We start from the raw sequence: 11,803 nt of genomic DNA, 5'->3' as shown, positions 1-11,803 counted from the left end.
CAATACACCTCTATTATACCTGTTATGAGTATATTATCATCGTCATAATAACCAATATTATATTTTTGAATGGCATTTTTTAGAAGATAAATTATTTCATCCGTTTCTTTAATGGACACATAATCCAAAGTTCAAGGAACATTTTTGGACTACAGCACTGATTATTAGGCAAAATATAAACACTAGCGAGCATGAGGGGAGACTTTGGGGGGCACTCTCCACCCTCTCTCAAAGCAACATCGATGGGAGGGGGCAGAACACTTTTTTACCCATCAATATTTTCTCTCTGTTATCAATTTTTGGGTAGATATGTGAAGAGAAATACAGCATACATAAATCATCGGTAAGATTACTTTCTCTAAATTACTAAATTATCTATTCCAGTTTAGTTTAAGTTTAAGTTTTTAAGTCCACTTTATGCTTGGGTCTTCCGTATTGCCGACGGTCTCACATATCGCACATTTCTCAAACACTTTTCATGGTGAAGCCCCGCCTTTCGTCTTCTGACGTAAGCGCGAATTGCTTTTGTTGTTAGTTTAGGCATGTTGTTTAGGGTTCTAGTATAAACACACTGCAGTTTTTCGGGTCTTGATCAAAAATGTATTATTTATTCTGGGAACCTTAAACAACATCCCTAACTAACAACCAAAGTTTTAGACTGACATCAGAAGACGTGGGCTTGACCAAAAATATGTTTGAGAATTGTGCTAAAAGTGACGCCCATTGCCGAAGCACAACAGACACAGTGCAACTTTCAACGAGGAAACAGCAACAGGGGAATTTCGTTAGCGAACAAACGCATAATTATATTCAGCGAATAACTTCCCCTACAATCCATTGCGCGAAATTACGCCCGCCGCCAGATTTCGGCCAAACAGACAAGATCCTGCTTTCAAAACATGCCAGGTAAGCATATTGTGCGTATGGTCTTTGATTGAATGTATGATTATGTGATCATAAGAGGAATGTGTACTTCTTATCTTTTCCGAAGCCCTACAACAGCCGTGAAAAGTGTGTAAAGGGGTTAAATGTGTGTGGAAGGAAATATTTAGCTACAGATAGTTTTACCAAACATCATCGTGTGTCCAGGAAGCATTTTGTAGGTGGCAATGGACATAAACCTGAAAATTCAGCAGTTTCAAATTTAAGTAAAAGATAAGAGATTTTTATGCATTTTAGATTATAATGTTATTTAAAAATACTTTTATAATATGTTAACATTCGGAAAAATCAATCAGTTTTGAAGATAATAAAGAGCGACGTAAAAAGAGAAAAATCAAATAAAACCACTAAGAACTTCGAATAAGTCACATTCCCAACCAAAGTTTATTTTAAGGAAGAAGGAGAAGGAAAGGCAGGGGAAGTAAAGAATAAATACATTCGCATTTAATGTTTTAAAATACATTCATTTATCTTGAAAGTATTTTGGTAGGAGGGCCTCGTTTTCTTACATTTAAACATTTATTGAGGATAAGTGCATTTCAGCAATACTTGTTGTTATTATTATTATTATCATGAACAATATTACTGTTATTATTAATATCATTATTATTTAGTCTATTTATGGGAATATATTTTATTCTTCAAGTGTTAGGTCTCGGTTAAGTTTCGTGGATGCAGGATTAGCAGATAATGTTGAAATTATGTAAAGTAATTTCTGCTTATTCTAATGCTGTTGACTCAAATATATACCTATCGATTTAAAGGTAAATAGTTTCTGAATTACTGAATTCGAATTACTAGTTAGAATGCACTTTCATACGTAGAATTGGTTTATCTTTTTCTTGATGTGTTGTTAGCAAGAAGTTCGGTTCACAAAAACAACGCATGACGGCATGGTCTTCCACATTTTTTGCATGAATAAATTCTTCACTTGGACGTCTGATGATTCCTGGTATACTTGTGCCATGTTAATATTGTCCAAAGAACAAACACACAGTTTTCGACAAACCCTTAAAAGAAAGTACAAAATATCGTTTATTTTCTCGCTGTAAGAAGACTTATATGCTTTCCTTAACACCCGCGAAACTGTTTGCCGGTCATGCGTATTCAACTGTTTCTTTTCCCAAGTTGCTTATCATCCATTCCAGAAACGAACGGTTATCTCTGGAGCAAGGCAACGAAAACAAGTCTCTGCGCAAGTAGTAACGCGAGACGGCTCCACCAATAAACACGTGAGAGAACGGGATTGCGTGGAGGGGGAAAGCGACTTATGTTAACAGCCTTCGCAGGAGCGTGTACTGCCTTGCTCTGCCCACTCGATTTCTCTCCCTTCTCTGCCGCTATGCGTGGTCTTGCACCAGAGATAGGCGGGACAGAGTATATACACTGGCGCGAACTTAGATGGGCCTGTGGGGCTAGAACCCTCCTAATAATTTGCTTTTTATTGTATATTATTATAAATAAAGTACCCGCGCTTAAACAAAGAAGCTGTTGTATCAATATACACCTAAAAGTTTTCACAGCTTAATTACTGACTGAGTGTTACCAAAATATTTATAAAAAAACTTTTACATCTCAATATGATACTTTCCAGTGTCCTATATTATGTATACTCTTCGTAGTCACAATGTTATTAGGAAAGTAATTGAGGGAAGGACTTATGACCAGGACGAGGATGGATAGGAACTCTCAAAATAGACTTGCAAAGAAAGCACCAAAAAATACAAAGTAGGACAATTGTTTTCTCACTTTTTCGAATTACGCACTCAAAAATAATTATAATAAGTAAAATAGGCAAAAACAACCACTATAAAATACGTATTCCTGGTAAATAAACGGTTTTTAAACGTAAAAGCCTACGTGTTCTAGCCAAGAAACAAAAAGGGCATTTTAGGGTATATCACCAGCTTGCTTATGACATACGAGAGACTACGCGACCTTAAAGTAAAAAGGTTCTATCTGCACTGTTGTGCGAAAATGAGTTTGTGACCTTAAGGTGACCATTGGTTGGTTTACATTCGTTGTACTCCGTAAAGATCATGCTTCGAAGTTCATTAGTTTCGAAGAAATCAGCGGGGTAAAAAAGTACTATCGGCAAATGAGGTTTTAAGTTAGGGTAAAAAAAGTTCTATCTGCTCTGTTTCCGGTTTCTGTGACTACCAGACAGATGGCACAACGTTCATCTCCAATGTATCCATCTATTGAAACCTCCATCGTAGAGAGGAAGCAATTAAGTAAAGAAAAAGTGTCAGATCTCACTTATATGATGAAGTGGATGCCGGCTGTGAACCAACGTTACTTTGCTACGGTGCATATAATATACTTTTTTTTCCGTTTGTTTATTTGTTTACAGTCTTGTTGTCAATAAGCAATATCTACTCTCAATGAGTACAAATACTTTTTATTTTCTTATCAGTAGCATGTTATGTTAAAATGAACTTTTTTTGTTTCCACTGGAATTATATACTGCAATACTATTTACAACATGGTTACTTTTTTTCAACTGACTCACATGTCAATACTTTCTATTTAACATTATCCAATCTTCACAGTCTTACGTAATTGGTTTTTAGTATTGGATGAAACAATTTGTATTATTTTGTACTCTGGAGCACTTTTTACATCTTATTTACTTTAACATGTACATAGTTCATGAAGAATATAGAATAACTAGAATATAACTAATTTCTCACCTTTCTTTTTTTGCAAAAAGTTTGAATATTTAATTGATAACCTTTTTACTCTCATCTGAAACGTTACTTTTGGAGTAAAAATGTTCTAACTGCAAATTCGTCGTTGCAATACCTAAACATTAGTAATATTTTTTCAATAATTTTCCTGTATATATTAGAGAGGGAGGATATGCCAGAGGCACAACTTGTTGGAATAATTAGTTTTCCCTGTGCATAGTCAAATCTTTAACTAGCTCTCCTGAGAATATTGGCAGATAGAACCTTTTTACTTTAAGGTCGCCACTAGCTGTCGTGCAGGTGTACCCTGGTGTTAGGCTGGTGGAAGGAAATGACGTTCAACCAAGTAGACGAATAGCGGTCTTCAAGTTCAGAAGATTCAACAAATGCCTGTCTGCTGCTTTAAACGGTCATTTGATTAGTTATCACGCACCACGTGACCATACACCACACACCGCTCCAGAACGTAATGCAAACGGTGCAGACACCAAAGACGCTACTTGACACCAAATCAACAATGTAGACGAGTCGGTGTTACACCGTGTAACCAACTTTGACGCGCGAGTGCAGATAGGATCAAAGAATGCAGCCCCTGCAATCTCCGGACCAAGACCGAGCATAAGGGGGGAAAGCGAAACGGCGGAGCTGAAGCAGTACACGCCGCTGCGAAGTCTGGTAACTGCAGTCGGTTTTCCCCTCCACACAATCCCGTTCCCTCTCATGTTTTCATTAGTATACTTGCGGAGAGACTTGGTTTCGATCGCTCGCTCCAGAGATTCCCGGGACATAGTATAGTATATAATAACAAAACAAATCTCAGAGTTGAACCCCCCCCAAATGTTTTTACAAAAGGTGGCGCCTCTATCTATCAATCATTGCACCAGTACCCAATTTCTTACTCTATATTGTGGCGATCGGCCTTGACATGGCTCACTACCTCTGCGTTCCTCGTTTCGTTATCTTCTTTCTTCAGATAAACGGGCCAAAGAGCAGGAAGTTGTCCAAATTCATAATATGACTATGAACATCGAACTTTTCTTGTGCTGGCTGTCACCAACATTTATCATTTTCCGTTTTTTTTAAGACCTGTTTCACTCATCTTTTTGCGCAATAAGACTTCTACTCGACAGACACAGAGATTGAATATCGATATGAAGTATCGAAAATATCGATATCGACGATATCGGTACCGACAATACTGACACATCAAAATCTTTAAATTTGAAGTTTAAATTGTAGTGTTATCTAGGGGAATCCAATAATCATTGTTGTTATTTGGTGGAAACGAAAATAGGAAGTCCCTTAATACAATGGTTTCTGTTGTTCTTAACCCCACTAATCGAGGAACTGAAAATGAGCGAGCTTGGATTGTGTTGTTTCATTCCTTAGGTGTTAAGTCAAACTCAACAGAATGCATGGACAGAAGAACATGCATTTTAATACCGACAAATTTAAGAAAGGCGATGTCGACATATCGACGTCGATACTAACAATAACGACATATCGAATATCGACATATCGGATATCGACGTATCGAATATCGATGTCGATATTATCGATATCGACATGTAGACGTCGGTATTTTTACGATATTCGTCGCATCGATATTTTAAAAATGTCGACTCGATATCGATATATCGAAATATCGCACAGCCCTACTTGTAGCGTCAAAACGAGGCGTCGAACAAAGAAAAGCGTTATTCAGATAATAAGTTGTTCACCGAAATGGCCTCCACACGCCGAGGACGTTTGTGCAGTGACATACTGTATATTTTCTTTGTACTGTATATTTCAAGACTCGGTTCAAGAGGTCCCGATACCCGGTGGAAGCACAGTGGTTCGAATCCTACTTTAAAATGTTCCCGATTAGCCTATCTGTGCATCGAGTGGACTTAAAACAAGAATTCAAAGAATTTCGAGACTCAATACGATACCGAGACGAGAACGAGAACGAAACTCAGACAAGTCTCTTCTCGATACCATCCGTAGGGGTAAGTGCTTCTACTGGCCCCCACCCCCTTTGGGTCTGGCTTTGTTTATAGCAGGCACTTTGCAACAGACACACTCTTCGATTGACAGCTTGTTCAACAGAATGCCCCAAGGTTCCAGGCAAGGTTTGTCTTCGGAAATAATAAAAAAGTTGACAGGCAACTCATCGTAAACTGGTCACGCCTGTTCGTCTTCATTTCGTTCGTCTTTTGTTTTTAATGTCACGACCAACTGAAATGATTAATTAACCAAGCCGGTTTCTGGTGTCGAAATCTTTCTTCTTCTTCTTCCCCTCGGGAGTTCCCCGGTTTTTTTTTCGTTTTTTTTTCATTCTGCATCGCCAAAAGCTATTTGCAGCCTTCGCCTTGAAACGCAGGGTGAAGCTAAACTGGAGAAACGGGTCCAGAGACGCTTGTTTCATTCCTGGTTCATGTCCTGTTCCGTTCATAATTGGGGAGTGTGCATCGTAAAACGAACGGTAATAGCAAGACAATCAGGACTGGGCTTGCAGTTTATAGCGGTATCCGCATCACTGTGCAGCGGTTCCGGATTCGATCCCCGGTGGGAACTCAACTTTGCAGTTGCTACCTGAGAGAGACAGCGGACTGGCGGGTCGAAAGGCATGAAACGCTTCACAGAGTGACAATTCGCTTGGCAGATAGACATTGGCCCAAAGGAAAATTTCGGCAAAGATTTTAGTTTAAGTATCTTTTTATCCTAGAGCCTGTTTATGCAGGGACATCGCGGAGAAATTGCAATCTGATGTCACCCATACCGGGAATCGAACATGCGTCTCCTGTGTGGCAGCTAGACATCCTACCTCCGCTCCGCTTTTTAGTAAGACGCACTTTAAATCTAATGTTATCAATAGGGCTTGGAGCTTGAGGAAATATGTTTTTTTCTAGTGTTTTTTTGGTGTATTGGTAATTTTTTAGCCTTTTTTTTTAGGTCTTAACGGCTTTTTTTTTGCAACTTCACCTTCTTTCGACTACGTTTATACTGCCCATTCTCAATTCGAATCATCATCAGTTCATCACCTCTTAAACATCCTTTCTGTAGTAAAGAATTATATAGCATATATTTACCAACTGAGGTAAGGTTTCCGAAGTCCTATTTCTGTAACCCTAGTGTGGTTAGGCCAAATATGATTCTTCAAATATGATTTTTCAAATTATGTTAATCTAAAAAATATATAATGTATGAAAGAAGATGCATTTCATTCATATTGTTTTTTCGCATTGTGTGTTCCATACACCAGAATTTTGTATTTTTTATGCATTAAATATGTAATTAAAACTGAAGTTATTAATTAATTTGGATCACATTTATACGTCCTTTTTTCCATTTTTTGGTCCATTTTTTCATATTTTTATGTCTTTCTATAGGTCTATTTTTGGCAATTTATAGGTCTTCAACTTCCGACCCCTAGTTATCAAACTTTGGACAATAACTTGTCATGGTTGATGCACGTAAAACTCAGTAGGAAAAATAATATTAACAATCTAATAACAATTATCAATAAAAACTAACAATAGCACACCATTTTATTACAAGCTTTATTGTCGTTATTATTATTATTATTATTATTATTATTAGGATATATATTTTTTCACGCAAAATGTATCGAAAAGATAGTACCTTAATATATCTGTATAAACCAATAGTTCGTCCAATTCTTGAATATGAAATGAATCATGGCTTTCGACTGTCAAGAAGCATATTGAAAAAGTTGAAAAACTTCTTATCAAATTACTAAAAGTACGAAGTTTAAAGAGAATTACTATGAACAGCATGAATGGCTAACAAAGTTAAATATGTATACCTTAGAAGAATAAAGAAAATTGAAAAGAAGGTATTTTCTGTAGAATATATTATCTTTCGAAATAGATAACTAATATTTTTTGAGTAATACATCTCGTAAAAATATTAAAAAAATATCTTGATTCTAATATCTCAAAAAAGTCACATGTTTAGTAGCTGAGTTGTGGAAAGCTGCGATAGGAAATATGATGTGATTGTAGCATCTATTGTATTATTTTATGTTAATATATTTAATTCTGTAATTTTGTATCACATTGCTGTATTTGGTTTCATACCGTATTCATCACTTAAATAATTATATTATTATTGTATGTGGAGACTTCTGCATGATCCACCATGAGTGAATGTTTAGTTCAACAACTTTTCTTTCTATATTTTTTTATATTTCATACAGTCACCGTATATCTCTGAATGCAAGTCGACTCTGAATCCAAGATGACCACCCAATTTTCAACAAGCGATTACAGAAAATCTACGTATTTTCAAAACTTACAAATGGTTATTTTATTACAAGTAACTGGAGGAGACAGTGTCTACATCAGTGTCTTTGCACTGATAGCTTTCCTAGTCGACTGAGCACTTTTCAGACGTTCTTTCTTCTTTCGCCACTTCCGAACATTAGCTTCTGTGACTTCATACTTCCTCGATACCACACAATTGTTTGTTGCTTCTGCATGTCGAACAACCATGATTTTGAAATTTGCGTCATAGTAACGCCTGCACCCTGCTTCGAAGTTTGATGTTGAACCACGTTGTTCAACACTAAGATCCATTACATATGGGCAGTGGCGGCTCGTGATCTGGCTCTATGAGTGTGTACTTCAGTCTATCGTCCAGAAGTGTTACACCACCCCTGTCAAATACCCACACCCGTTTTTGCGTACATAATGAAGCTTAATATATTGGCAACCCAAGTTTTGATCACCTTTCACTGAAAATGGAGCTATGATAGAGTTATACGTATTTCATGATTTTTTTAACACAAATTTGTTTACAAATTTCAAATATTTCTGAAATTATCCAGCCAATCACGAGAAGAGCGATTTTATTGTGCAGTATGTAATTCAGCATTCGATAACCTGACAAAATCACTCAAAACCTAGAAATACCGATCTACAATATCAATACTATTGTCGATTTGCAAAATATTTCGTAAAAACTTTCTCACCCGCTCTGCCGATATTAATGAACAAGGAGAATAATTAAACATTGGCGTACACCAAAGAAGCCGATCCAACTACCACATGGAGGAAATCAGTTGTAATCTATCTAGCTGTTGTTTACTTCTAATGACAGCCTGATCAAACGAAGCAAATCAAGCGAAATCAAGAAAATAATAAATTTTAAAGCAAATAACAGTACTCACTAAGTACACACTGCTTCGTAATCGTACTTCAGAATTTTCCTTCTCTTTCGCCGTATCCATATATTACTGCAGTTGCTACAGGCTTTCTAGCTAACTTTCCTCCAAAAATTCAATAACGCTGAGTCTGCTTTCGCTATGTATAGTTTCCCTATTCATCATGAAATCAAACACTTTACACTGAAACAGGAACGACCTTTTGACAGCGTTAAATGATTTTTAACGCAGTAACAGCCACAATGCAAAGCAGCTGGCTATTTGATGCACGCTCCCTCCCTGCGGGTTGATAATTCTGCTACTGCACCACAGAGGCAGTTTATTTTGACTTAAGATGCACGAAGCAAAGCCATGCTTAAAACACCCGTTTTGGTTTCAGTTGACCTACCCCCTCCTCCTTTTCTTCCACTGTTTTGCTCGGGACAATATACCATCGAAATTTCCCTTTCATAAAGAAAAAAATCCCTCAATTTGCGATGTGTATGGCTTGCATCGACTCCGTCACACGATCTCCAATGGGATGGGTTTGCAACACTACATATGCTCGCACACAGATCGCTGCGTTCACAGCCTTCCTAAATGATGCACCCTCCCCTCACACGGCGCTCAAGCCAAAACACCCAATCAGCGTCCTCTACGCGACTGCTGCAACTGCGTCATAGCGAGCGAAACTACCATTGTGTTCCAGCCCCCATCGGGGCCTGTCTACGCGGATTGATATCACGGATCGCAGACTTCTTCACCATACCTCTTGGTGGAGCGGCGTGGGAACACTTGATGTTTCGAAGGAGATAGAGTTCAATAAATAAGTATAATAATAATGATTTGCATTACAGATTTATTTGGGTGTGCACGTGCGAATGTGCGAATTGGCAGAAGCCGCTATGGGTATTATCGTAAAATAAAGTCAAGAAGATAGCGTATACGTACCACCTTTGTATAGTACGGTATATCACACTTTACTAAGAAGTTTAAAACTGGAATCCATAACGTCTCACAACAATTGATAAAAAAATGTTCGCCACAACACTCGTTATGTGCTATCGCACAACAATGCTTAAAGCTCATGCGAACGTTCAAGGCTAAAGCGGTAGGCGTGGCAGAGGGTAGAGTCAGAGTTTAATGGAAGCTCGTGGTTCTGTTCAGTAAAGAAAAGAAAAACTCCACATCTTATGCCGCGAAACCAAGACGACCCCATACTTCTGGGCACTAAATTGCGGCAAGAAACTGTCGTGTATTCACACGCAGAGGTTAATTGATTCGCACACGTAGGTACTTCACAGTATAAAGATAGAAACGAGGATACAAAATAACGATTTAATTCTAAACTTACAATAACCATTTCTAAGATGGCTGAACTCTCAATTTTATCAATAACAACTTTTCAAACAATTGAATATCGATTCAGATATTATGCACACTTAACATTCCCCCTCTTCCTTATTTGACTTAGTTATATTTCAGTCTATCAGGCGGTTTTCTCTGTCGGGAGGACCTCCTACACTGATGCTGCTGTTGTCGCTGATGTTGGCTGCAGGAATCATCCAAGTACGATGTAGATGGTTTGTCATTTGGCGTAGAAGCTTCCGGCGCCACAGAACCACTGTCATTACTTCCACTTTTTCCTGTAATGAATAAGTCTTCATCGAAGAAAACTGATCCGCCGTCTTGACCTGTATCTGGTCCATGAATTCGTTCATCATTATCCTCCTCCTTCTTCTGACTTCCAAAATGATACCTATCTTTCTTGTCTTGCATCCATTTTAACTGATCTTCATGCACGATCCGGTTTCTACCTTCAACATTCACCAGCCATGTAACTTTGCTTTTCCGTGCCATAATTTTTCCCTTGACATACCTCATAGCATTCCTCTTGTCCTTAAATGGTAACATAACCCATACAAAATCGCCTCTTTGGTTCACCTTTTCATCTGCTTCTGCTTTATCCCCTTCGCAGTTTTGATCTATTATTTCTTCCATTTGGGCATCAAATGTATTCCTGAGAATGTAGGAAAATATCATTTGCTGTGGCGTTTTGTCACCTGATGCGTTATATTCGCTTCTCAAAGCTACCAATACTCTCTGCAACAATTCTTCAACGTTGACATGCGTATTCTTATTCAATTGCTCCCGTACAGCACAGTCTAGCTTTGTTTTCACTGTCTGCACGTAGCGCTCGACCTGACCATTGCTTTCAGGATGGTACGCAGGATAATGGTACAAATTGACGTGACGTTCATCACAGAATGTTTTAAATTCTGAAGATGAGAATGGGGGACCATTATCTACCACAATACACTTTGGTAGCCCAAAAATAGCAAAATGTTTAATTAGATAACGCTTTACTTCTTTAAATGAAGTAGACGAAACTCTATCACAATCTACCCATTTGCTGTAGGCATCTACTATTATAATATAAGTAATACTTCTATACACAAAAAATCCATATGCATCCTTTCCCACGGATGTCTGCATTCAGTCCATACACTATAGTTCTTAGCACTTGTATTTGGTTTGACTGCTGCACAAACTTCACATTTATTTACATACTCTTCAATAGCCTTATCTATTCCTGGCCACCAATATCTCTCTCTGAACATTACTTTCATTTTTACAATACCACAATGATCTTCATGGGCTCTCTGAATAATGTAATTTCGCACTCCTTTGGGAACAACCAGTCTCCGACCCCAATACAGTAACTCACTCGTAATGCTTAGTTCTGCCTGTCTTCTCTTGTACGCCAACAGTTCCTTCAATTCATCTCCTTTGAACCCTTTCACATCTTGTGGCCATCCATTGTTGCAATAAGATTTCATTAACTTAAGAATTTCATCTCGTTTCAAATACGTCAAAATCGCCTGCTTTGCATTCGGCGTAAGCGTAACCTGGTACACAAATTCTTCTTGCCTAGGATCATCATCATGTACGTCAGGAAGTGGCAACCTTGATAACATGTCTGCAAGTTCAACCTTTTTAGTACATATTAGTTTATATGTGA

This window comes from Lepisma saccharinum, chromosome 10 (genome assembly GCF_977018435.1).
Source record: "Lepisma saccharinum chromosome 10, izLepSacc3.1, whole genome shotgun sequence".
NCBI classification, from domain to species: domain Eukaryota; kingdom Metazoa; phylum Arthropoda; class Insecta; order Zygentoma; family Lepismatidae; genus Lepisma; species Lepisma saccharinum.
Note: the sequence above shows the minus strand (reverse complement) of the source record.